General features: G+C 48.7%; 1 pseudogene; it reads left to right on the top strand.

The window, feature by feature from the left end:
- The first annotated feature begins 2,195 nt into the window (after nt 1–2,195).
- LOC119243835 (HLA class I histocompatibility antigen, A alpha chain-like) lies at nt 2,196–12,071 on the top strand (annotated as a pseudogene).
- The last annotated feature ends 13,966 nt before the right edge of the window (nt 12,072–26,037 follow it).

Below are 26,037 nucleotides of genomic sequence, written 5' to 3'. Positions count from 1 at the left end.
GAGGAGTGGGCACAGCAGGAGAGGTCTGCGTGCCATGTGGGACCCTCGCCCGGTGGCCGGGGATCGAACTGTTGCTACAGAGCTGCGGGCAGCTTTGCAACCCAGTGTCAACCGCTGAGCCACCGGGAGGCCCGCTTTTTGGGATTTTAATGGGCTTTTTACCAGGTAGTACACGGCAGTGAGGGGTACCAGAGGCTGGGAGGTAGCAGGCCTCCCAGCCCCTGGTGAGTCTTCACTCTTTCTGGGCTCTCTGGCGTTCTCTTGTGGTCCTGCTTCTCCTTTGCTGCTCTGCTGGTTCTGCCCTTTTCTCCTCTTGCTGCTCTTCTGCTGACATCCCCATGACACTGCCCTTATAAGAGAGTCTCAGCCCAGGTGTACCCACCTATGCATGCCTACATCCCACCCCAGGTGTCCGCCATCATTAATCCTAATGGTGGGAAGGCAGAAAAGCCTGAAAACCATTTGTCCTACAGTCTGCACAGGAGGGAGCAGAAGGGGAGGGGGCAGGGACAGGGGCAGAGACACACTGTCCAGTACCAAGAGCTGCAGGGTCCTGGACAGGGAGGCTCAGGAAAGCAGAGAAGCATCTCCTCAAGCCCTGAGAGAAAAAATTTGGAAACAATGTAAGCTCAGTACATATAAATCACTTCTGCTACAATCTAAAGTAGTATGTTCCAAGAAAAACAATTTGTATGAGGTTAAATAGACTCATTTTTCAGGCAACACCATCTTTATTTGAAAGAATGAATGACAAAACATTATATAGATTTAGGTAACTTGTAGGCACTTTCTAGAAATTGAATGTGTGTTTTCCTTTAAGAAAAATCTACTGACAGTTGTAAACTGATAGTAGTTACTTGCCATGATAAAATGCAAACTCCAAGGAAAAACCAGGTATTAGATAATTATGTTGCATCCCTAAATAAGCTTGACAACTTTCCGTATCAACTAATTTTTTCCTTTGAGATGTTTGGAATATAAAACAAATATGATTTTATTTTATTTTAAAGATTCATTTATTTATTTATACAAGCACTGGGTACAGTCAGAAGTGCAGGAGGGTGAGAGGATTCACCAGAGCCAGAGCAGGGAACGGAACAGGTAGACTGACGAAATACACTGCTGAGGGGAGCAGCAGGTGCGGCAGGAGAGGTCTGCTCGCCATGTGGGACCCTCCCCAGCGACCAGGGATCTAAACCGTGCTGCAGAGGCTGCGGGTAGCTCGCAGCCCAGCGCTCAACCGCTGCGCTACCAGGGGAGGCCCAACAAATATGATTTTAAAAATTTGATTCTAGAATAATAAACGCATTATTCATATAACCTAGTGAAACAATGCTTTACATTTAAAAATCATAATAGTTCAAGATCTATTAACATGCGAGAGAGGTCTATGGAATTAATGTAACAGAATAGAAAACATTCAGTGAGTGTATCAGGTTTCTCTTTGCAAATAACATGTGAAAAACTACCATTGTACAGTTTCAATTTATTATCAAAGCTGTAACAAACTTGAATACTCACAATCATCCTAAAAGATTATAAAATGCTATTCCTACATATTTCTTTAAGGCTGTATATTTTTTCATTGACCAACCAAAACAACAGACTAAACACAGAAGAAAATATGACAATTCAAGTGCTATGAGACAGAGAGGACACTTGTAAACTATAAACTGTGAAAGGTCACTTCTCACCACCACGCTTATTTTCAGAAAGCTGATTTTCTTTAAAGCAGTGAACATGCGATGGATTATTCATAATTTTCTAAATAAAATAAAAACCTGCTTAAAATGGTTTTATTCCCTGTATGGTGAAGACTGATAGTTTTGTCCGCATGATACTATCCTTGGCGGTCCTTGAGGACTCGGACGGCTGCGCGCGCGGAGACTCTGAAAGGAAAAAGTGTGAGACGCGGTGAGGCAGCCCCGGGCCTGGAGGACGCTCTCGGCGCAGAAGAGGAGGGGGTGCGGGGCGAGCCCCAGGTCCGGGGTGATGCTCTCGGGTCTCGGTCCCGGGCCCGTCTGGGGCGGGGAAGATGGCTGTGGGGGACTCCCCACCTCCCCCAGGGGCACCTCTCCCTGCACGGCCGGCGTCGGGCCCTCCCGCCTGGACGCTGGCGGCTCCGCCCAGTTCCCTCTCCCCGCGGCCCGAGGGCGCCGAGCAGCCGGTCAGCGTCCCCGGGCTCCGGGCACCGCGTCTCCACCCGCCCCGCCGGGGCGCCCAGCGTCTCGGGCCGGGTGGCGAGGACCATGGGGCCCCCGCTCCTCCTGCTGCTGCTCTTGGGGGCGCTGGTCCCGACGGAGGCCTGGGCGGGTGAGTGGGGTCGGGAGGGAAACCGCCCTGGGGGTGGGGAGGGTGCCGAGGGGAACCCCTGGTAGCGGCGGCGCTGGACCCGGTAAAGGCTCGGTTCCCCGTCGCCGCCCGTTGTCCCCCTCAACCCGACCTGTCCCGGTCCTTCCCCGGCCCTCCCCGCCCCGCCGCCTCTTGCCCCCCGAGTCTCGGCCCTTCCAGCCCCGCCGCCCCGGAACAATTTAGCGCCCCCCTCGCCCCCTCCCCCCGCCCCGTCTCCCCGGGGCCCGGGACCCGCGGGGAGGAGGGTCAGCCCGGGTCTCCCTCCCGCCCCCAGGCTCCCACTCCCTGAGGTATTTCTCCACCGCGATGTCCCGGCCCGGCCCCGGGGAGCCCCGCTACATCGCCGTGGGCTCCGTGGACGACACGCAGATCGACCGCTTCGACAGCGACGCGGCGGGGCCGAGGATGGGGCCGCGGGCGCCCTGGGCGGGGCGGGAGGGCCCGGGGTACTGGGCGGGGGAGACGCGGAGCGCGACGGGCGCCGCACGGACGTTCCGAGAGGACGTGCTCGACCTGCGCGGCCGCGACAACCGGAGCGAGGCGGGTGAGCGCCGGGCCGAGACGTGACCCCGTCCTCGGGGACGGGCGGGGAACCCCAGACCCCGCGTCGGAGCCGCCCCTGAGGCAGGTGGGCCCGCCCCGCCCCGCCCCGCGAAGAGCCCGCGGGCTTTGCTCCCTGCGGTCAGTTTCGGTTTAGGTTTATTCCCGGCTGGGGGGTGGGGGGTCGTCGAGGCTGACGGGGCGGGGACGGGCTCTCACACCGTCCAGAAAATGGAAGGCTGCGAAGTGGGGCCCGACGGGCGCCTCCTCCGCGGGTACAGCCGGTTCGCCTACGACGGCGCCGATTACATCGCCCTGAGCGAGGACCTGCGCTCCTGGACCCCTGCGGATGAGGCTGATGAGGCGGCTCAGACCACCCGGAGCAGGTATGACCTGGAGAGAGACCTGCGGAACTGCGGGGACTACCTGAGGATCACATGCGTGGAGTTGCTGCGCAGATTCCTGGAAAAGGGAGGGAGACGCTGCAGCGCTCAGGTAAGGGGGACCTTGCAAGGCCTGGGTGGCTTCAGATCTCCCTCAGGCTGACACCTCCGGGGAAAATAGAGTCATGGTCAGAACACAGACCTCTTTCTGGGGCCTCCCTGGAGGCGCAAGGGGTTAAGCACAGCACTGTGTGGCTTTTGGCAGCCTCTGCAGCATGAGTTCTATCCCTGGCTGGCCAGGTAGGTGACCCACATGGCGCAGCAGACCTCTCCTTTCTCACCTGCTGCTCCCCTCAACAGTGTATTTCAGTCAATCCGCCTGTTCTGTTCCCCACTGTGTCTCTGGTGAGTCCTCTCACCTCCCCACCCCCCGCCTCTGGCCTGTACCCCAGGTCTTGTATGCATAAATAAATGCATCTTAAAAATAAAAAAAACACAGACCTCTTTTTGGTCAGAGGGAGGAGACCTCCTGGGTTTCCTGTTCTGTGCTAGAAAGTCTCCCCACAAGGCCCTTCTTTTTCTGAAGGGATGTTAAGGAATCCAGTCTCTCCTGAGCTGGAGGGGAGACCATCCCTGACATCACCCTTCATTGGATCCTTTTGACCTGGAAGCCTTCTTGGGGACCATCAGTTTCTCACTATGTCTTGTTTTTGGTCTAATTAGCATTTTTCAGATCTGGCTCCTGCTTTTTTGAGTCCCCATGTCAGGAGCATAAGTCTGTGTTCTCCTCCTTAGAGACCTGCATCTTCCTATCCTGAGCTCTTATCCTGATTTACCCATTCTAAGAAACAGATTATCCCAGACTCCCCTGATCAGGATGGTTTATAGGTTTTGTGCTTCCTCTTCCAAACCCATTGCCCTGTCTGCCGGGGACCAGCCTCCGGCGAAACGTCGTGTCAGGGGTTCCTGAAAGGATGAGACGGCGTCGGCGAAAACGAAAGGACTGAGACTTAAGGGCTGAGGGGAAGGGGATGAGGTAGTGAGGAGACACTGACACTTGGTGAGGTGCTAGTATCTTCTGCCGAGAGACTCAGCAGGTCTTTATTTATTCATTTTTAGTAAGCAGAGAAAAAAAAATACATTGTCATGTGTAAAGCAGAAACAATTAGTGTATTTTATTCCCATGGACTACTGGCTCCTACGGGTCCCAGCTAGACGGTAGCCTTCAAGGTTAATAGATAAAAAACCAGACCTAACACTAAAACTTATTTTTTCAGCTAGACAATTACCTAAGACAGTGGATAGCCGCCAGTGCATCCCTATCAGCTAAAGCCTCAGCATCAAAAGACTATTTTATTCACATGGCCTTAAGCCAGAGACCAGCTGCTGCTCAGCTATCAGAACTTTTTTTACCTACAAACTTCTTAATACAGTCAACTTCATTTAAAAACTTTCCTAAGAAACTTCTAAATAAAAGGAACTTCTAAAAAAGCAAAAGAAGATCTTACTATAATAGTTGTGCTGGTTTGCTTGTCAGATATGTACAATAAATCATCTCCCATTGTCGAGTGGGCCAAATTGTTTAATAACTAATATCTAAACAGGTAATTTTCCATGGCAATAGCTTGCAGTCTACTGATACATATAATTTATTGTCTAATGTACTTTTCTGATAAATTTTTTTCTTTTTATGACCAAGAACAAAAAATGAAGGAATGTTAGATCTTCAACCCCACAGTGTGAGGCACAAGGAATCTTCAGCCCCACGGTGTGAGGCTCTTTAGCTTCGGCCCCACGGTGTGAGGCCCTTTACCTTTGCTGCTTGCCAGTGTCTTATCTGGCTGGGGCATCAAGGCCTCCTGCAGCACCTGTCCATTCTGAGGATGGTCACAGGAGGCTGCTTCAGTCTCAGTGAAGGAAAAACCCAAAGTGTAATTGTTCTGACCCTTCTCCTCAGATCCCCCAAGGACACATGTGACCCACCACCCCACCTCTGAGCATGATGTCACGCTGAGGTGCTGGGCCCTGGGCTTCTACCCAGCGGACATCACCCTGACCTGGCAGCGAGATGGGGAGGACCTGACCCAGGAGACAGAGCTGGTGGAGACCAGGCCTGGGGGAGATGGAACCTTCCAGAAGTGGGCGGCTGTGGTGGTGCCTTCTGGAGAGGAGCAGAGATACACGTGCCACGTGCAGCATGAGGGACTGCTGGAGCCCCGAGTCCTGACTTGGGGTAAGGAGGGAACTTGGGAAAAGAGCTTCTCAGGGGCATCAGGAGCCCTTCTGGAAACTTTTAGAGGGACAGGGTGAGGCTTGGGAGTCAGAGTCTCACCTTCCCTTCCCTTCCAGTGTCCCCTCCTCAGTCCTCCATCCCCACCGTGGGCATCATTGCTGGCCTGGTTCTCTTTGGAGCTGTGCTCACTGGCGCTGTGGTGGCTATAGCTGTGATGTGGAAAAAGAAATACTCAGGTAGGGCCTTCCCAGTGGTGCAGCGGGTTGAGCACAGTGCTATGAAGCTGTCCGCAGCCTCTGCAGTGCGGGTTTGATTCCTGGCCAGCCAGGAGATTCCCACATGGCATAGCAGACCTCTCCAGTTCCGCCTGCTGTTCCCCTCAGCAGTGTATTTCGTCAGTCTGCCTGTTCTGCTCCCCTCTCTTCTCTGGTGAATCCTCTCACCATCCTGCGCATCTGGCCTGTACCCCAGCTCTTGTATAAAAATAAATAAACCTTGGGCCTCTTCTGGTGGCACAGGTGGTTGAATGCCATGCTGTGAAGCTGTGCACAGCCTCTGTAGCGCCAGTTGGATCCCCGCCAGCTGGTGAGGGTCCCACATGGCACAGCAGACCTCTCCTGTCGCGCCTGCTGCTCCCCTCAGCAGTGTATTTCGTCCGTCTACCTGGTCTGTTCCCCGCTCTGTCTCTGGTGAATCCTCTCACCCTGCCACACATCTGGCCTATACCCCGGTTCTTGCATAAATAAATAAATAAATCTTTAAAAATAAATAAATAAATAAATAAATCTAAAAAAAAAAAAATACTCAGGTATGGGAGTGGAGGGGGGGTGTCTTGTCTACTGGGGGCTTTCATATCCCAGGTAGAACTTGCCCTACCTGGTAATGGGAAGTACCATCCACATACTGTGTTACCCAGTCTGGAGCTGATTGCTACTCCTCAGTCTTTTGTAAACCACTTATAAAAATGAATCACCACTTGTTCACCTTGATCATTCTTGCCGGAGTCCGGCTCTGATGAACAGGGTTGAGAGAGGAATCTGATTGAACTGAGGAAGTAAAGAAATGACAGACACAAAATAGAGTTTAAGAGAAGCAGGACCCGGGGGACACAAGGCCTCTCATTCGTGCTGGAGCTTCCTGAGTGCCTGGTGCAACTCATTTTTATTGCTACAAACTGCCCCTTCCCTCCTGGTTAGTTACTAGGCAATGAGCATTCTCTTGGCATTTAGCCTTGTCCAGGCGCACATTCACCCCAAGGTTCTGCGCTATCAGGTTATTCTGTTTCTTTTCTAATCTAGTTTGTCCCCAGACATAGTTTCACAGACACAAGAAAGAACATCCTGATCTATGCAGGGGCCAGTCTTTGGACCCATGCTAACCTGTCTTCCAACCATGACCCTGATGTTTTCCTTGTCTCAGCACTTTATGCTTAGGGGATCTCCAACAGTTCTGATCATGGGATCCTGATTCCCAGCAGATGTCAGAGGGGAAGGTCCCTGCTGAGGACAGACTCCAGGAGGTGGTTGCTCCAGTCACCCTTCATCTCCTTCCTTCATATCTCCTGGTCCTCAGGCACAGTTTTGGAAACTTCCCTGTGACCCAGGGAATTCATTTGGATTTCATGGCCTGACTCATTTGTGGTCTTATAGGATGTTTCTTCCCACAGGTGGACAAGGAGGAAGCTACACTCAGGCTGCAGGTAAGTGTGGATCAGGGGTTTGGTCCCTGAGCCCCTGGGGACAGTGTAGATGGAGCCCTTGGGGATGTCACCCGCATCAGTCCCTCCTGTGGTCTCATCTCTCGTGGCTCTGACCAGGTTCTGTTTTGTCCTTCCCCAGGCAGTGACAGTTCCCAGGGCCCTGATGTGTCTCTCTCAGCCCCTAAAGGTGAGACCCTGGAGGCCTGCGGTGGGAGGGGCTGGGCCAGAGAGGATGGGACCAGGTGATGGGGAAGCTGTGAGGGAGACATTCTGAGGATGCGGTGGGCTATGGAGAAGGTCAACACTTCCCTAACTTTGTTCATGATCATTTTCCTTCACAGTGTGAGCCAGCTGCCTTTTGGGGACTGAGTGATGCAGGATTTCCTCTCATCTTCATTTTGTGACTTCAATATCTGCTGCAGACAGGGCAACCGATGAAATTCTCTGCCATTAACGAAGACTCTAAATGAATTTGCAATGGGGGGAGGCTGGGAGAGTGTCGTCAAGAGCAGCCCTGCCTCTCACTCTCCCAGCCCAAGCTTTTATTAAAGACATGAACAAAGGAACAAGAAAATAGCACGCAATTGTGTTTGTGCTTCTACAGATTATTAAGTTACTGCTGGAACAAGCTTTCCTGATTAGCAGGGAACATGCGCACAAGCCAGCACATCCTCAGAGAACAGGAGTCAGTTCTAGGAAGAAGTTTTGTTTGCCGAACTCCTAACATCCTGGAACTCAGTGTGCAGAGTAAACAGGAGCTCTCCAAATACTCCATCTCCCTTGAGGGCAGCAGGCTCCCATAATATCTCCCTTTTTTGTTTTTAAAGCAAAGTATAACTAGTTTTGGCATAGCCTGTATGACTCTTTTGGTGTGGTGATTTTTGTTTGTTTGTTTTTTTAAAGATTTTGTTTGTTTGTTTATTTATTTATTTATTTATACAAGAACCTGGGTATAGGCCAGATGCGCAGGAGGGTGAGAGGATTCACCAGAGACAGAGTGGGGAACAGAACAGGCAGACTGACGAGATACACTGCTGAGGGAGCAACGGGCAAGACAGAAGAGGTCTGCCGTGCAATGTGGGACCCACCCCCACTGGCCAGGATCAAACAGGCACTACAGAGGCTATGGACAGCTTCACAGTATGGCGCTCAACCGCCTGCACCACCAGGGGAGACCCTGGTGTGGTGTTTTAAGTGATGCAGCAACTCCTGTATGAATGTGATAAAAGGGTCACTTGTCACCGATCCTGGAGTTCACCTGGAACCCATGTGGCTACCAGCTGTTTTAGTATTAAGAATGTGATATTTGGACTAGATTCCCAATACATCCGATTGATACATTGTTGCAGATAAGAGTCACTACAAGTAACACCATACATGGAATAGTATGCATTATAGCTAACATGAACATTTCCTGACAACATATGGATTAAGCACACAGGCAGAATCAAAAATTTTCTATTTTGAAGGTCATGTTCATATGAGTTTGGGTTCCTTTTTCAGTATGCTGTATGCCTCCCACACATACAAGGAGGAGACCCAGCTTTTAGATGGAGTTATGCATAGGCCTGTATCTCAGCCTTTACTGTTCCCCAAGTTCTCCTGGTTTCAGATTTTCTCAGTCCTGCCAGAGAGAGCATGGCACCAGAGCAAACTCCAGGGTAGGGGGGCAGGCTTAGCATCTATCCGGCTACTTCCTGCTGGGAGGGGCGGAGTAGGGCAGGGCAGCGGTGTCCTGTCTGAGCGGGTGTGTCCAGGAGATACCTGCAAGCTGAAGGTTTATAGCTTTTAACTTGCGGGAGACAAAAGTAACCAAGAGGTTCAGAATACACAGACCAGAGAGAGGGCCAGCAGGGGTATGGCAAGGGGCTGAGCAGGTTGGGAGTGAATTTTGGAGGGTCCTAAAAGGGGAAAAGAAACCATGAGTCTGGATGTAAGGGAATACAAAAAAACCCACATCTTTAAGTCTGTCCCTCATAGGACTCTGGCTCTACATTTATATATTTATGCAGTGCCTCCCAGGTGATGCAAGAACATCATGGGACTCTTGTCCTTTTTTGTTGGAAAAGGCATATGAATGATTCTAACTTTTTTTTTTTTAAAGATTTATCTATCTATACAAGAACTGGGGTACAGGCCAGATGCACAGGAGGGTGAGATGATTCACCAGAGACAGAGCGGGGAGCAGAACAGGCAGACTGACGAAGTACACTGCTGAGGGGAGCAGCAGGTAAGTCAGGAGAGGTCTGCTGTGCCATGTGGTATCCTCACCAGCAGGCCAGGATTAAACCGGAGCTGCAGAGGCTGTGGACAGCTTCACAGTGCCGCGCCCAACTGCCTGCGCCACTAGGGAGGCCCTAACTTTTTTTTTTTTAAGATTTATTTATTTTTTTATACAAGAACCGGGGTACAGGCCAGATGTGCGGGAGGGTGAGAGGATTCACAGAGACAGAGCAGGGACAGAACAGGCAGACTGACTGAAATACACTGCTGAGGGGAGCAGCAGGCAAGTCAGGAGAGGCCTGCCACGCCATGTGGGATTCACACCACCTGCCAGCCTGGATCAAACAGGTGCTGCAGAGGCTGCGGACAGCTTCATGATGTTGCGCTCAACTGCCTGCGCCACCAGAGGAGGCCCTGATTCTAACTTTTAATTGATAATGTGAGGAGGTGGGGAGACTGGCCCAGCCCCGCCCACCAGGCCCCTCCCCACACTGACCTGTGTCTTTCCCTGGTGACTTTCCTGCTCCAGCAGAGGCGGGGCTGACTCCACCCCTGCCTGTACTCTGTGTTTCCTGAGGAATAATGTCTACCTGCCTATTGAAAATAATCAGATATGAAATTATTTTTCTTACCTGGTCATGTGGGACTGTGTTGGGAGCCTGCCGCCCTTACGGGAGCTGGAGTTTTCTGAGAGCACCTGTTTGCTCCACATGTGGAGTTCCAGGAGTGGCTGGCTATTCAAATGGACCCATTCAGAATTGCCATCTCAGGGTGGAATTGTGTAAGTCATCCCGTGGGCAGCTGTGAAGTAATTAAAACAAAGGCCAGTAGCCACTGGGGTTCCAGTTGAACTCCAGGAACCGTGGCAAGAGGCGTCTTCTATTTCATTCAGGCAGGAGTTGCTGCATTGCTTAAAACACCGTCATAGGGTGGTGACTGCAGGCACTGCTAGCCTGGGCAGCATCATTGCTGCTGCAGCTGCTGCCGCCATTGCCCCGAACGAGCAGGTGTGCACCTCTGACTTTCAAAAAAATTTACTGAAACTTGGAAAAACCAAATCCATGTTGACAAAGAACTCTTAGACTAAATACAGCAATTACAAGATTCTATTATTTGCTTTGGTAACAGGCTTTTCCAAACCTACTTAAACTTACTCTGCTTCAAAAACAAAAAGGGGGATATGTTGGCAGAGAGCCCGAGTTCTCTGAAAGCACGTGTTTACTCTGCGCATGGAGTTCAGGAGGTTAGAAGTTCTGCAAACAGAAATTTCTTTCCAGAACTGACTCCTGTTCTCTGAGGACGAGCTGGCTTGTGTGCATGTTCCCTACTAACTGGAAAACTTGTTTTCAACAGTAACTTACTCATCTGTATAAGCAAAAACATAATTGCGTGCTAGTTTCTTGTTCTTTTGTTCATATCTTTAATAAAAGCTTGGGCTGGGTGAGTGAGAGGCAGAGCTGCTCTCGATGGTTCTCCCTAGCCTCCCCTGCTGCAAATTCATTTAGACTCCGAGTCTTCGTTAATAGCTGAGAACTTCCCATTGGCTGTTTGCAGCAGCATTGCTGGGTTAATTAGCAGGATTCCTAAAATTTGAGATGAAACAAAGAGGAGCCCTGAGGACCAGCCAGAACTGCAGGTTTTCTGTGCTGAGTCTGTGCAGGTGGGGGTGGGAGAAGCTTTGAGGAGCCGAGGGGGACAAGGCCTGTGTCCAGCCGGTGCTCAGTGCCTCATGGGCTTTGAGGTGGTCACTCCTCAAGAGTCATCTCTCTGCTCCTTTGCCCTTGTCCCTCAGTAGCACCTGTCCCAGCAGGGCCTGTGATCACAGGGACTCAGAACCCCCCTGGGCCTGTCCTGTCTCCAGAAATGTGAGTGGAGGCTGCGTGTGGCTGGGTCAGCCTAGGATCAGGCCAGGGTTGGGTCCTCAGTCTTCATATTCTGTGTATCTACATTTTATTATGGTTTTTATTTTTCTGTTCATATTTAGAGACCAGGCCTCATGTCCTCTGGGTGTCCCCATCTCTGACAGCAGCAGGAGGCATCTGTCATTGTCCCCACAAGGTCCAGGAGTGCCTTGTGCACACAAAAGTCTGGTGTTAGAAATTGATTTCCAGACTCCTGCAGGTTAGGGCCTCATTTTAGGCTATGTTTTGGATTATTCTTTCCATCTTTTCCACATCTTTTTTAAAGAACCAAATTCTGGTATTAGTAGAGAGGAGAATTAGGTAATTTTTCATCTTAATGTCCTGTTGGGTTTCTGTTTCCTCTACAGCTTCTCCCTCCAACTTTACCCTTAAGTAACCCTGCCCAGAGTGTGTGGGGACAGAGAGGCTGGCTGCTTCCTAGCATGGTCAGTATGGGCCTCACATAGGTGACCTTTGAGAAAAAGTTTGATGAACATGTTGCCCACAAGGATGTCCAGGGAAGTTCTTTCCAGGCAGGACAACCTCCAGTGCAGAAGCCCGAGGCAGGAATCTGTGTGGCTCAGGTAAAGGCTGCTGGAGCGAGGGTAATTGAGATGGGATCTGTGTGCACCCAGACCATTCAGGCCTCACAGATGTTGGGTTTGACTTTCCTTTTTTTTTTTTTTTTAAGTAAGATTTATTTATTTTTGCATACAAGAACTGGGGTGTAAGCCAGAGATGCGGGCGGATGCGGGGTTGGGGTTTGACTTTCTGAATAAGGTTTGGGTTGACAAGAGCTTCTGAACAGAGATGACCTGTGCGACTTCTCTTTAGGAGCCCCAGTCTGGCTGCTGTGCAGCATCAAGGGGTGAGAGGTGGAAAGAGAAATGGGGGAAACCAGTACAGGTCCCAGGACAGAGAGGTTGGGGGCTTTCTTGGGGGAGGGGGAGGAGAGCAGGGAAATAACAGGCAGTGATAGGATCTGTGTGTATTTAGAGATGGACTCTACAGCATTTCCTACTCTGGGCTGTGAGGAAGGGCTCAAGGATGACACTCAGTGTCTCAGACTGTGCAGTCAGTGGTGGAGCCTGCAGTGACATGGGGAAGACCCCAAAGAACCATGTGCGGGCGTCCTTGGCCTTCAATTTAGGAAAGTTGCAGCTGAGATCTATTAGAAATGAAAGTGAGGTTGGCAATTGGACAGACAAGTCTGGAGCAGAGATGAAATATCTGAGCTAAGAAATAGACCTGGGAGGTAATAGGATGTGAATGATGTTTGAAGTCTTGAGCTTGGAAAGGTCCCCCAGAGAGTGATCACTCAGGAAAAGAAAGGAGCAGGTTAAACCCCAGAACCCCCAGTGATGAGCAATCTGAGCAGACACCCCCTGGAGCTGACTGTACTGTCTGACACCATGTGGAGAAGACACGGAGACCAGGGAGCCCCCTACTTCTGTGAGCACAGAAATCACCTGGATGCTAGAAGGTCTAGAACAGTGTCTCAGATTCTATTATCCAACTCCTTTCCTCACCCTAGGGATGGAGAACTTAGGGTTGATTCCCAGGAGAAGACACTTCATCCCTGGAAGCAGGAACAAATAACAGGGACTCAGGAGTCCAACGTTTCATCCAAAGAGACTGAGAGAACCTGTATACTTGAGGGACTCACCCAGAATCTGGGAACCAGCTATTATGACCTGGAGACATGGATCTTACCTGATGTCTATGTGCACAGCCACTCCCTAGGGAGGAAGTTTGAGGACGCCTAACCTGACAGTGGACCTGTCCTGCCGCTGGGAGCCCAGGGAGCCTGGGGAGGGCCTGGCTGAACAGGAGAAAGGGCAGCTCTGGTCGCCTGTGCTCAGCCCCGTGGCCACACGGGGGCGCTGCCGCGCTGTTCCGGATTCTGGTGGAGCCGCCAGGTCGGGGCGGGGGCTGAGGTGGGCAGAGTTGGGGGTCCTGGAGGGCGGTGTCCTGGGGTGAGATGCTCTGTGAGGAGTCAGAGCAGCAGGGCTCAGAGGAGAGGAGACTCCGGAGCCTGCCCTGGCTGTGAGGTTTCCTCCTCTTCTCCCCGTACCCCCCTCCCCAGTCCCTTCATGGCAAAACCTGGGAAAACAGGAAAGTAGATATTTTTTTCCTTCTACAACCTATAACTTTGCTAACAGTATTTTGAAAGATACTCCTAGAGTTACAGAAAAGTTGCAAAGGTAGTAGGGTTCCTATATAACCCACATCACTTCCAAGCTGTTAACATCTCACATGACTACTAAGTGATTTGTGACACTAAGGAAACGATGCTGATGCAGTTTCAATAAACTCCACACTTTATTTGGGCTTCATTAATGTTTCCTATTGTCCTTTTTATGCTCTGACATCCCATCCAGGACGCCACATGAAGTCCCCACCTGGTCTCCTTAAGGTGCCTCAGGCTCACATTTCTCAAACTTTCCTTGATCTGTGAGGAGAGCTGCTCAGGAGTCATGGCCTCAGTTTGAGTTCTTCTGACTGGGCACAACGGGTTTGGGGAAAGAAGACCACAGAGGCGAAGTGCTGTTCTCCATCAACACATCAAGTGTACAAATATGCACTATTGTATTTTCATTTATTTAGTAGTTACTGTTGTTATTGGAAGGAAGACACTATGGGCAGCTCACACTTAGTGGGTGTTCTGCTATAAACATTTACTTCCATGCAGGATTTTTTTTTTAATCATAAGTTTTCAAATTAGTTGGGTAAATAGCAGGGACAGTCATCACTGGACTGTATGGCCCATCAGTGTTCGGCTTTAAAAGAAACTTTCAAGAATCCTCCCTAGTGACTGTGCCATCTCGTATCTTGCCAGCAGTGAGGGTCCTGTTGCTCAGTCAGCACTTGGTATTACCTTTTTTTTGGCCTTCTGGTAAGTGTGTAATGGTATCACTCTTGTTTTTTATGTCTTTCCCTAATAACCTGTATTACTGAGCATTATTTATGTAATTATTTGGCACCAATGTCTCTTCATTGGTGAAGTATTTTGTCCATTTTTAAATTGGGTTATTTTCTTATTGTTGAGTTGTAAGAGTTCATTTATAAATTATAGATACAAGTTCTTTATCAGATACGTGATTTGATTTTCAAATCTTTTCTCTCACTCTGTGTCTTAAAACTCTTATATTACAGTATACACTAATAACTAGATATAAACATAGATAAATTTTTCTGGGAAGGGAAATGATAAATTTCTGACTGGTTTTGGGTAGGTCTCGTGGCTCACTGGAGGGCCATGGTGTGTGTATGTGTGCATTTATGTCAATTCTTGAATGTAAAATCTTATTTTGTGTGCATATTTTTTTGGAAGGAAAGCTTGCAAAACCCTTCAGAGATCATGTCCTAATCACATGCTCAGCCCAGAGCAGTATGATGAACCTTTGCAACATCATCTCTCACGGCCCTTAACTTCCCTTAGGGGTCACTCTTGATGGTGCCCATGCTATGAATTTTAAACAAATGTCCAATGATGTAGACACCATATTGTGCCCTGCAGAGTAGACTCACCTCCCTCAATATCTTTTGCGCGCCAAGGAAACATAAACAACGATAGACCAGTCAAGCCACACCAAACTAACAAGTTCTTGCACAGCAAAGGAAACTGCCGATAAATGTAATCACATCATATTGAGTGGAAGAAAATATTTGCATATCATACATCCAAGTTATATAAATAACATGCATAACTCTAAAACCAGAACACAATTAACCCAATCAAAACATGGGGAGGGAAGCTAAGTAGAAACTTCTCCAAAGAAGATGCTTATGGTCAACAGTCACATAGAAAAATGTTCAACATCACAAATCATCAGGGGATGCACATCAAAACCACAATGAGATACCACCTCACACCTGTGAGATGGCTCATATTAAAAAGACAGACAAGGGCCTCCCTGGTGGTGCAAGGGATTAAGATGCCACCTATGAAGCTGTCCACAGCCACTACAGCACGAGTTTGATCCTCAACAAGGGAGCTATCCACATGGCACAACAGACCTCTCCTAACTCTCCCCTACTCCCCTCAGCAGTATATTTCAGTCAATCTGCCTGTTCTGCTCCCCACTCTGTCTCTGATGAATCCTCTCAACCCCCACACCTCTGGCCTGTACCCAAGTTCTTGTATACATAAATAAATAAATCTTCAAAAAAAAAAAGACAAACAAGTGTTGGCAATGATGTGGGGGGAAGAGGAGCCCTCATGCACTGGTGGGAGTTGGTCCAGCCCTACGGAGAAAAGTTTGGAGGTTCCTCAAAATATTAGACATAGATCTGCCAAAAGACCCAGCCTTCTACCTCTTGGGATTTACCCCTAGAATGTAAACACTAACTTGAAGGGATTTGTGTGCTTTTGTGTTCATTGTAGCAATGTCTACAATAGCCAAATTATGGAAACAACCAATGTGCTTAACAATAGATGAGTGTGTAATATGCTGGTCCCTAAGAGAAGTGGGGGTTCCAGGTTCCCTGCCTCACCAAAGGGTGGGTGAAGCTGATCAGGGAGGAGAAGAAGCTGGAAAGAACATGTGGTATGTATACAAAATGGAATACTACTCAGCTGTGAAAAAAAGATGAAATCTGGAATTTACCACAACATGGATGGAAGAGGAAGAAATCATACAAAATGAAATCAGAACAACAAATACCAGATGATATCATTGATATGTGTAATATAAAGAAACAATGCAGGGCCTTCCCTGTGGCGCAGAAGGTTGAACGCAGCGCTATGAAGCTATCCGCAGCCTCAGCAGCACAGGTTCAATCCCGGCCAGCTAGCGAGAATCCCACATGGCGCAGCGGACCTCTCCTGTCATGCCTGCTGCTCCCCTCAGCAGTGTCTTTGGTCCGTCTGCCTGTTCTTCTCCCTGTTCTGTCTCTGGTGAATTCTTTCACCTTCCCGTGCCTCTGACTATACCCCAGCTCTTGTATAAATAAATAAAATCTTTAAAAAAAAAAAAAACAATGCACAGGAGGAGATAATACCAAACCAAAACCTTGGAGTTTGGCTGCAGGACTGATGCTACCAGAGAGGGTGAGACTGGGCAGTAAAAGAAGAAGGTCCAAAGGACTAGGGCTGGAGACGTGGGTACCTTGAAGGTGGGAGTGAGGTTATACCTGAGGAGGTGTGAACCTGTACCTCTGAACCTGTACCTCAAAAAAAAAAAAAACAGTAAAAAAATGAAAGTTTTAAGAGAAAAAGTAAATTGTCTCCTCAATCACTCACTGACCTCAGTGAGTTGCCTTCGCCTCCTCACTGTCATGCAGGCTGAGGGGCTGGTTTCCCACAAGGTCAGAGGCAGGAGGTATAGGGACTCCTGGGGCTGCTCAGACCCTGCTGAGTAGAGACACTGCAGAGAGGGCGGCTCTGAGGGGACCAGAGACAGAGGGTCAGAGTAACCCCAGTGCTGAGTGAGGGTCTGGTTCCCAAGGAGAGGGGAGTGTGTGCGTGTGTGTGTGTGTGTGTGTGTGTGTGTGTGTGTGTGTGTGACAGGATGGCATGGGCCATGCTACTCAGGCTGTCTGACAAGGTCCAGGCATGAGGGAAAACCCCTGAAAAGTCAGGAAGCCCATGCTGTCTGACAAGGTGCGGACATGAGGAAAGTTTCTGAAAAGTCAGAAAACTCCACAGCTGGCTCCTGCTACTTCCTTTCATTTGTTTGTGGCAGTTATTGAAACCATGGAAATTTTCGATAAGCTTCAGAATAACACAATGAGTGCTGACATCAGTGCCAGTCTCTGTATGCACACTTCAGTAGTTTGAGAAAAGTACCTTCCAACATGATTGATAGTGAAACGGTTTCCAAAAATTCTCCAAGTTCTCCAATTTGTAACTCAGTTACCATGAGTCACACTGAGTTCTTTAACAAGCCACGCTTGATAGAACTGATGGAACTGAGCCCTGGAAAAGTCCCCACTAGAGAAGGCCCTGAGGTGCCCCCGGAGGCGAAATGGTCCAAGAGAAACACCCCACATGCTGTTCCCATGGCACCAGGACCCCTTGGTTCTATATAGAAAATAGGAAGCCGCCCTCAATCTTACAATGCCTGCTTAGCCTTGTTTCAGTTACCTCGACTTGACCACATAAATCACGTTGTGTGCAGCACCTGTTTCTATTTTCTGAATAACATACATACCTAGGGAAATATGTAACCGAGTTAATATAACCAAGTGACCAAGTTCATCGTAGACTGGGAAAATTAAAAAAAGGACTGTGCACTGTTAATGATCATTAATAATTTCTGAAACACTGTAAAAGTAAAATCACATGATTGCTTGATGTAATGATCAAATAAAAATTTCTGTTGTATAAATAAAGACCCGCTGAGACCCTCAGCGGGAGATGTCCGCACCCTGATCAAGGGTCAATGTCTCCCCTCACTACCTCATCTCCCTCATCTCCCCTCCCCTCATCCCTCCATGCCGCCGACACCCTCTCATCCTTGCGGGGACGCTGACAGGACATTTTGCTGGAGCTGGCCTCCGGCAACAGGAGAGACAGGGCACACAGCATAGACAGAGCGAGGACAATGACACATCGAGCAGGTTTGGAGCAGGACTTGAGGCAGCAGAGGATCAGGAGACAGGAGGGGGTTGGGACTATCCCCATGGTTAGATGTAAGGAGCCTGGGTGGGACCTGCTGGGCTGGGGGGGCAGCCCCTCCTGACAGCTCCCTCTCTCCTCCTCCAATGCTCACTCCAGTAGCTGCAGCTACTCTCTCTCTAGAGCAGAGCTGGAGGGAGTCCCACAGGGGGAGGGAGGAGTGTGTGCCCTGCTGGCCTGGCCCAGGGGCAGGATTAGCCCAGGTCACCCCAGTTCCTGAGCTGAGCCTTTGTCCACAGTCCAGGAAGGGAGGGAGAGATGGAGCAGGGTCTACCTCAGCTCCTGGAGGAAGGTGTTATGTCAGCGAGGGTAAAGTTATTGTTTCTCATTTCCGGAGTTTACCCTTCTCTCCAGGGTCACCCTCCGAGTACATCAGGGGAAAATCTCAGATAAACCCAGACTAGTGCCCCCACCTCTCTCCCTTCCTTCCTCAGCAGTGATGTGTTCAAGAGGAATGTCCTGGAGCTGATGGTGCACGCTGGAATGATATTTAGAAAAAGACGTTGGATTATTATATTAGCTTCTGGGATTTGAGTTAAGATGTCTCTTTTTACTGTAAAATTTATTTTGTTTTTTTGTTCACTATGATGATGTGCAAGCTGAGAAATCCCGGGAGTGGGAGACACCGTTGAGTGTTCATAGTGCAAATAAAAAAGGGAACAAGAAATCAACCGTGAAAATAAGACAGAGAACTGCACAGAGTGTCCAGTCTCCCAACAGACTCTGTGCTGGTTGTCAGATGTGATGATCCCCTCAACCTGAGGCTATGAGGAGTGAGACTCAGAAGCACAGCCCAGGCCACAAGGCAGGGGCCCAGCACTCTGACCTTCTTCAGCGCCCCCCTGCTGTGGCAGCTGCAGTGAGGGAGGGTCTCTGAGCTGAGGGGGCTGAGGCCTCAGTATCATCACAATCCACTGGACACGTCCAGAGTAAGGGTTGGGTCCTCTCAGTGATGGGTGCCCACTACCTGCCTGGGCACCACAGATATTGTTCAGTTGAGTATAAAAATTCCTCCTGATGTTGCTCTTGTGGTGGAGGGAGATGAATGGGGAGAGAAGGGAGGTGATCACAGAGACTGGGCCCCCAAACTTCTATAGAATGACCAATTTCTGACCTCTCTTCAAACAGAATAAGGACACTTTTTCACATCATAGCCCTGGAAATGTCTGAAATCTCTGTGTGCATAAGCAGGGCAAATCCCAACACAATACATGGTTGTTTGCAGTATGTTGGTTGGTGTGAAAGTCCTAACCCACCATTACCAGAAACAAGAGTCCTCCTGAGCTGATTTTTTTTGTAACCTTAATCATTTCTTAATTCAAATGACATATGTTTGGGGTGCCACCGCCAGGCACTGGGGGCACAGAGTGAGCAGTGCCAGGACTCTGTGTGTCTGTAACTAAGAGTTTAGCTTGAAGAGGTGAGAGGTGACCTGAGCCCCAGGGGGAGCAGGAGGTGACAGAGAGGTGAGTCACCCTGAGGAGACAGGGTGAGGTCCTTGGTGTGGGGTGCGGGGCAGGTCCAGGGATGGGCACGGGTAGGAGCTGGAGAAGCTGCAGCAGGTGCTGAGGGGCGTGGGCCTCGCTCTGGGCCTGGACTCCAGCCCGTCTGCCCAGCACGTGGCTGGGACCCAAACAGGGACTCCCCCACAGAGCCTCAGTGTCCTCACCTATGTGGTAAGGTTAGGGACATGGTAAGGATGGTGACCTGATGCCTGTGAGTCTCGGCTCAGGGCCTGGCACATAGGGGACACTCAGCCCCTGTCTGTTCTCCTGGCTGCAGGGAAAGGGGGTTGGAGAGAAAGTGGAGGTGATGACAGGTCCTGTGAGCCCTCCCTGCCTGGTGTGGGGAGCAGAGAAGGCAGCTGAGGGTCCATGTTGAGAAAGGCCTGGGGTGTAGTGGGGAGCAGAGACTGGAGAGGGTGAGAGTGTGCGGGACAGGGAGGAGGCTCCTTCAGCCTGACCAGGGCAGGTGTGGTCACCTCCTCCCTGAGTGTCTCCTGTGCCCTCTGTTTGTTTCCCTTCCTCACCTACCTTGCGGGACAGTCATGACCTCGGGGCCACAACTGGTCCTCCTGGAGGAGGTGGCCTGCCTGGAGACAGGGGCCCAGGGAGCACCTCCTGTGGCCACAGCTTCTGCCAGGCCTGTCACAGTTGAGTCACTCTCAGATCCACTGAGCGCCTCATGCTGTCCACACTGCCAGGAGCCACCGCAAGAGGGAGTAGTAGCCCCATTTGGTTCTGGTCAATTTGTGTTCTGATCCCCAATACTAGAACCCAGGGGTAAAAATCCAGCTAGGAAGGTAGAGTTTGGGGGTGGCACAAGGAAAAGCATGTTTTTCTATCTCTAGGAGGACCAGGAGGTTTGTAAAGATCTCAAGTACAAAGTCACCCAGTGCTGCAGAAGCTGAACATTCTAGATCTTATAAGGTGGGTAAACTTTTACTGATAATCTGAATTTGTGACAAATCTTTGGTGACTTGCTCTACTAGGAGCACTATTCTAGAAAGAGTATCAGCACTATTCTAAAAAGAGAAATTCCTGCATATTTAACTCAACACTGTATGCAACACCAGCATCTCTGTGGATTGTGTTAGTAAAAATGACTCATGGGGCCTCCCTGATGATGCAGCGGTTGCGCGCTGGGCTGCGAAGCTGTGTGCAGCCTCTGCAGCACCCGTGCCATCCCGACGGCTGGCGAACATCCCACATGGTGCTCAGACCTCTCCTGCGCACCCGCTGCTCCCCTCAGCACTATTTAGTCAGTCTGCCTGTTCTGCACTCCACTCTGGCTCTGGTGAATCCTCTTACCCTCCCGCGCTTCTAACTGTACCCAGTGCTTGTATAAAATAAATAAATAAATCTTAAAAAAAAAAAAAAAAATGACTCGAGGATGCAGAAGGACTTCCCTGCTAAAACTCTCAGGTGCTGAAGCATCACAATAGCTCCACCTGCAGGACAGAGGAACTTCAGGGCTGCTCTAGGATGTCATACAAACCCCAAGATAGTCTTGAGATTTCTGAGGGTGAAGGACTCATCATTGGAAAAAATGAAAAGGACAAAATCACCCTGAGGATATAGGGCTTTACATGAGCACATAAAACACCATGTTATGTCTAGAGTATGTGTGACCTTGATATATTTATCAGGTATTTTTTGGCTGAAGATGGCAAAATCTAACTCACTATTGTCAAAATGGGGACTCACCTACTTATTAAACCAACTAAAGGCAAAGCCAGGGTGCAGGTGCCCCTTTACAGAGCCGGAGCCCTATGCTACTCCTGCTGGGAGCCAGGACCACCCTGTCCAGGGAGGACTGTCCTGGGCCAGCATGGCCCTGATGGGGACTGGTTCTGGGTCAGTAGCAATAAGCCACTTGGCTCTGTCCTGCCCTCAGTGTCCAGCTGTCTGTTCTAGAATGATCCTGGGTCTCATTTTCCTCAGCTTGTCAGGGATGAGGGTCTGTTCATCAAAGGCCCCTTCCAGATGAGAGCAGGAGGGTCTCAATGGCTTGGGGATCCCTGATCCTGAGAGGGGATTTGTAGGGGGTCACTGAAATTCTGATCTTTCTTTCCCTCAGGTGGAAGGGGGTATGGTTTCTAGCCCCATAGCTGTGTCCTCAATATGTTCACATGACTTATCACCCCCCATGTACTTATGATAAAACTGAGTCTGGAGAAAGCATGTGATTTATTCAAGGCTGCACAATGAGGAGCAGAGTCATGATTCCAACACAGTTTTCCTTCATTTGCAAGATCATGCTTTTTGCTGCATCACACACTACAGCTTTCTAAAGTGAGCTTTGACAAAGAAAGTCAAGGAAAAGATAAACACCTGGGATTACATCAAACTGAAAAGCTTCTGTACAGCAAAAGAGACATTAACCAAAACAAAGAGACATCCCACTGATTGGAAAAAATCTTTGCACTCCATACAACTGATGAGGGACTAATTACAAAGATATACAAAGAACTCAACACAACTCAACAAAAGCTAAGTAACAGTCCAGTCAAGAAATGGGCAGAAGAATTTAAAGGACACTTCTCCAAAGAGGAAATGCAAATGGCCAACAGGCATATGAAAAAATGTTGAACATCCCTTATAATCAGGGAAATGCAAATCAAAACCACAATGAGATACCACCTTACACCAGTAAGAATGGCTCACATCAAAAAAACTAGCAACAACAAATGTTGGCGAGTATGTGGTGAAAAAGGAACTCTCCTACATTGCTGGTCCAACCACTATGGTTGGGAGTGCAAACTGGTCCAACCACTATGGAAAGTTGCCTGGAGGTTCCTCAGTCTACTAAAAATGGAGTTACCAGAGGACCCAGCAATTCCACTCCTAGGGATCTACCCAAAGGACACAAAAACATTGATTCAAAAGAACACCTGTACCCCTTTGTTTATTGCAGCACTATTTACAATAGTTAAAACCTGGAAACAACCCAAATGCACAAAAAATAAAAGACTGGCTCAGGAAGATGTGGTATATATACACAATGGAATATTACTCAGCAGTCAAAAAGATAAACTAATGCCATTTGCAGCAACATGGATGGAGCTAGAAGGAATTATGCTTGGTGAAATAAGTCAGAAGGAAAACGAAGAATATTGAATTATTTCACTTATAGGAGGAATATAGGAGAACCGAGTGAGACCCCAGGGCAAAAAAAAATATAACAATACAAAACACAACACAACAAAACAAAAACAGACAGTTATAAACCAGTGACATCCTGCAAGGGAGGAGGAGGGAGAGGAATCAAAGGGAGGGAGAGAGGAGCACAGGAGACTGTGGTGATGGTGCAGGGGTACATTCGCGAAGGAAATTCTATGGGGACTACACCTGGTGGAGGGGAATAAGAAAAAAGCAAACATTGTTTAAAAATGAACAATGATGTAAAAACATATAACAAGTTATAAAGATTTACTATAAAGTCGGAGTAATCCAGACAGTATAACATTGGTGAAAAAACAGACGAATAGGTTAGTGTACCAGAGAACTGATAAACAGGCCCACACAAATAGAGACAACTCATCACTGGTAAAGCAGCAAGGACAACACAATGAAGAAAAGAGCCTTCTGAATTAATGGTTCGGGAACAACTGGATGCTCACATGCAAAACATTGAATCTATCTAGATAGACTTTACACTCTAGACAAAAATTCACTCAAAATGTGTCTAAGTTAAAATGCAAGCTATAAAACTCCTAGAAGATAACATAAGAGAAAATCTAAATGACTTTGGGTTTGGTAATGTCTTTAGCTGCAACACCAAGGGCACAATGCATGAAAGAAAGAATGATATGCTGTTCACTAAAATTAAAAATATTTGCTCTGTTACAGAAACTGTCCAGAGAATGAAAAGATAAGTCACAGACTGGGAGAAGATATGTGTGATCAAAAACTGTTAACCAAAATCTACAAGGAACTCTTAAAGTGCAATAAGAAGAAGACAATCATATTAAAAACTGGAACAAACAACTGCCAATAAGTTCATGAAAAGATGTTCATCATCACTAATCATCAGGGAAATGCAGATCAAAACTCAATGAGATGTTACTTCCTACCTGTTACAATGGCTACTCTCGAAAAGACAAGAGATAGCAAGTGTCAGGTAGAATGTGGAGAAAAGGAATACCACCATACTGTTGATGGGAATGTAAACTTGCAGCTACTCTGGAAAACAGTATGGAGACCCTGCAAAAAATTAAAAATTGTTGTCATGTGATCCAGCAATCCCACTTCTAGTTTAATATTGGAAGGAAATTAAATCATAATCTTGATAGTTACTTCCCCACGTTCACTGAAGCATTATTATTTGTAATAGCCAAGACACGGAAACAACCCAACTTCCATCGACAGATGAATAGATACAGAAAATGTGTTTCACACACAGGAATATTACTTAGCCATAAAAGGGGGAAAGCCTGCCATTTTCAACAACACAGGTTGATGGACCTTTGAGAGCATTATGCCATGTGACATAAGTCACACAAATGCTGTATGCTCTCATAACTGGAATCTTTAAAAAAAAAAAAAAGCCACACTCACAGAAACAGGGAATAGAATGATGGTTGCCATGGGCTGGGAGTGGGGAGGGAGATATTGCTCAAAGATTATGAGCTTCCAGTTATGAGTAAATTTTGTGTCTAGTATTTATCATGATAACTATTTATCATGGTAATACTACTGCATTATACACTTGCTAGTTGTTAAGAGAGTAAATCTTAAATGTTCTCAACAAACATACACACAAATTGTGGTTATGTGGGGTGATAGCTGTGTTAACTAGCCTTATTGGAGTAATTCTTTCACAATATATACATGTATCAAATCATCATATCGTATACCTTAAACTTAATATGCCAAGTATGTCTCAATAAAGTTGGAAAATAAATAAAACAAAGCAAAACAAAATGAGCTTTGAAGGACAAGGACGACAAAATCAGTCAACTCTATGAGCTTATGAGCAGGAAGCTGCCTTAATAGGCTCACTAAAGGCAGGTCACTGAAGGCAGGTTTCTGTCTCTTCTCCCTCTTTTGGTGGTGAATCTCCCGCCCTGGTGACCAACCCTCCATTTCATCTTCCAGAGGCCACAGCGGTTGACCAGTAACAACATCAGGAAAATCTGGAACATTTTCAGCGGTAGGAACAAGCACCAGGACCCCGAGGTGAAGCTGCTGGTGGAGCAAAGAGCGTGAGTCACACCTGGGCCATAACCTGAGGTGGCTTCTCCTCCCCCTGAGTGATTGGCCCTCAGGAGCTTGTCAGCCCCTCCCTCCCCACTCTGTGGGTGGTTCCTGGTCTTAGGAACCCCACAGGCCCAGGAGAGAGGAGCCTCCAGAGGTCCTGAGTGTCCCTGAGGGTCATTCTTAGAGTCTACGGGATATTCGACTTGCAGTAACGTGCTGACCTTGAGGAAAAGACATCTTCATTACTTCTGTGGGTTTTGATTATCCAGGTTTTTAACTTCAGTAGGATTAGAGAATTGCAAGTTTGTCACCTCACTAAACTCAGTCTCGACATGAAATAGTGTTCAGAATTTCCAACCATAACATGTGGAATTCCCGCGTGGCAAAACAATTAAGGAGAACTTACAAATAAGTCAGCCTAGGAAATTTCTAAGTATAATAAATGACACCAAGATCAAATTAAGGGAATCAAAAAAAGAAGAACTTCAAGAGAAAATTTGAATTTCGTGGAGATCACAAATGTGCTGAATTCAATACTCCTTCATGGGTCCCAGGGGGTGATTATAATGTACGGGGACCCTCTGTGGGTCAGGTCCTTTCAGTCATAATTTCACTGCTCCCAACAATAATCCCCCAGGCACCTTCTGTCCTTGATAAAGCAGATGATGCTCAGGGAAACACCCCATGTCCCATCCCCCGGCCTGGAGTCTGCTGAGCCAGAAGACCCAGCCCCAGCTCCCCTTTGGTCTCAGAGTCTGTGCCCCCACCCCCAAGGGGCTGCCTCTCCAACCCCACAGCCCAGCGCCCAGGAGACACATGGCCAGACAGACGCAGAGCAGCACTGCCCCCCTAGGCCTGGGGTAGAGGGACGTGCAGGGAGGGGACCCCCATGTTCAGTCCACTGTTCTCTCCCTCCCATGGGGACCTTCACAGGGTCACAGAGTAGAGGAAAAGGCAGGGCTGCAGGACCGCCAATGAATATTCTGTGGGGACCAGGCAGGGCCTAATGCCCACACGCCAGGGACCCAGATCTAATTCCTGGTGATGGAGCCTGCGTGCTGCTCCCAGGACTCATGATAAATACCACAGAGAGCTGCTCTGTGTGCACAGGCTAAAGGGAGTGGCCGGCAGAGGGGTTTATAAAATAAACTTGGTGAGACTCCGGCTCCACATTGAGCTACCGAGGAGGACAATGAGTCCTGGTGGCTTCTCCCTGAGTCTGAGGCAGGATCCTCATCAGCCCACAAGAGGGGCAGCGCTAACCCCTGCCCCCACCACTGTCCTCCCCTCTGGGGCAGAACTCGGCCAGTGGCATTTTCCTGCAGCCATGTGACCTGAGGCTGGAAGTGGTGCTGTCCCCTGCAGGGCGTGTGCTGACACCGG

This window comes from Talpa occidentalis, unplaced genomic scaffold (genome assembly GCF_014898055.3).
Source record: "Talpa occidentalis isolate TD23 unplaced genomic scaffold, MPIMG_talOcc4v2.1 talOcc4.13, whole genome shotgun sequence".
NCBI lineage: Eukaryota > Metazoa > Chordata > Mammalia > Eulipotyphla > Talpidae > Talpa > Talpa occidentalis.
Note: the sequence above shows the minus strand (reverse complement) of the source record. Positions and strands in the feature narration are given on the sequence as shown.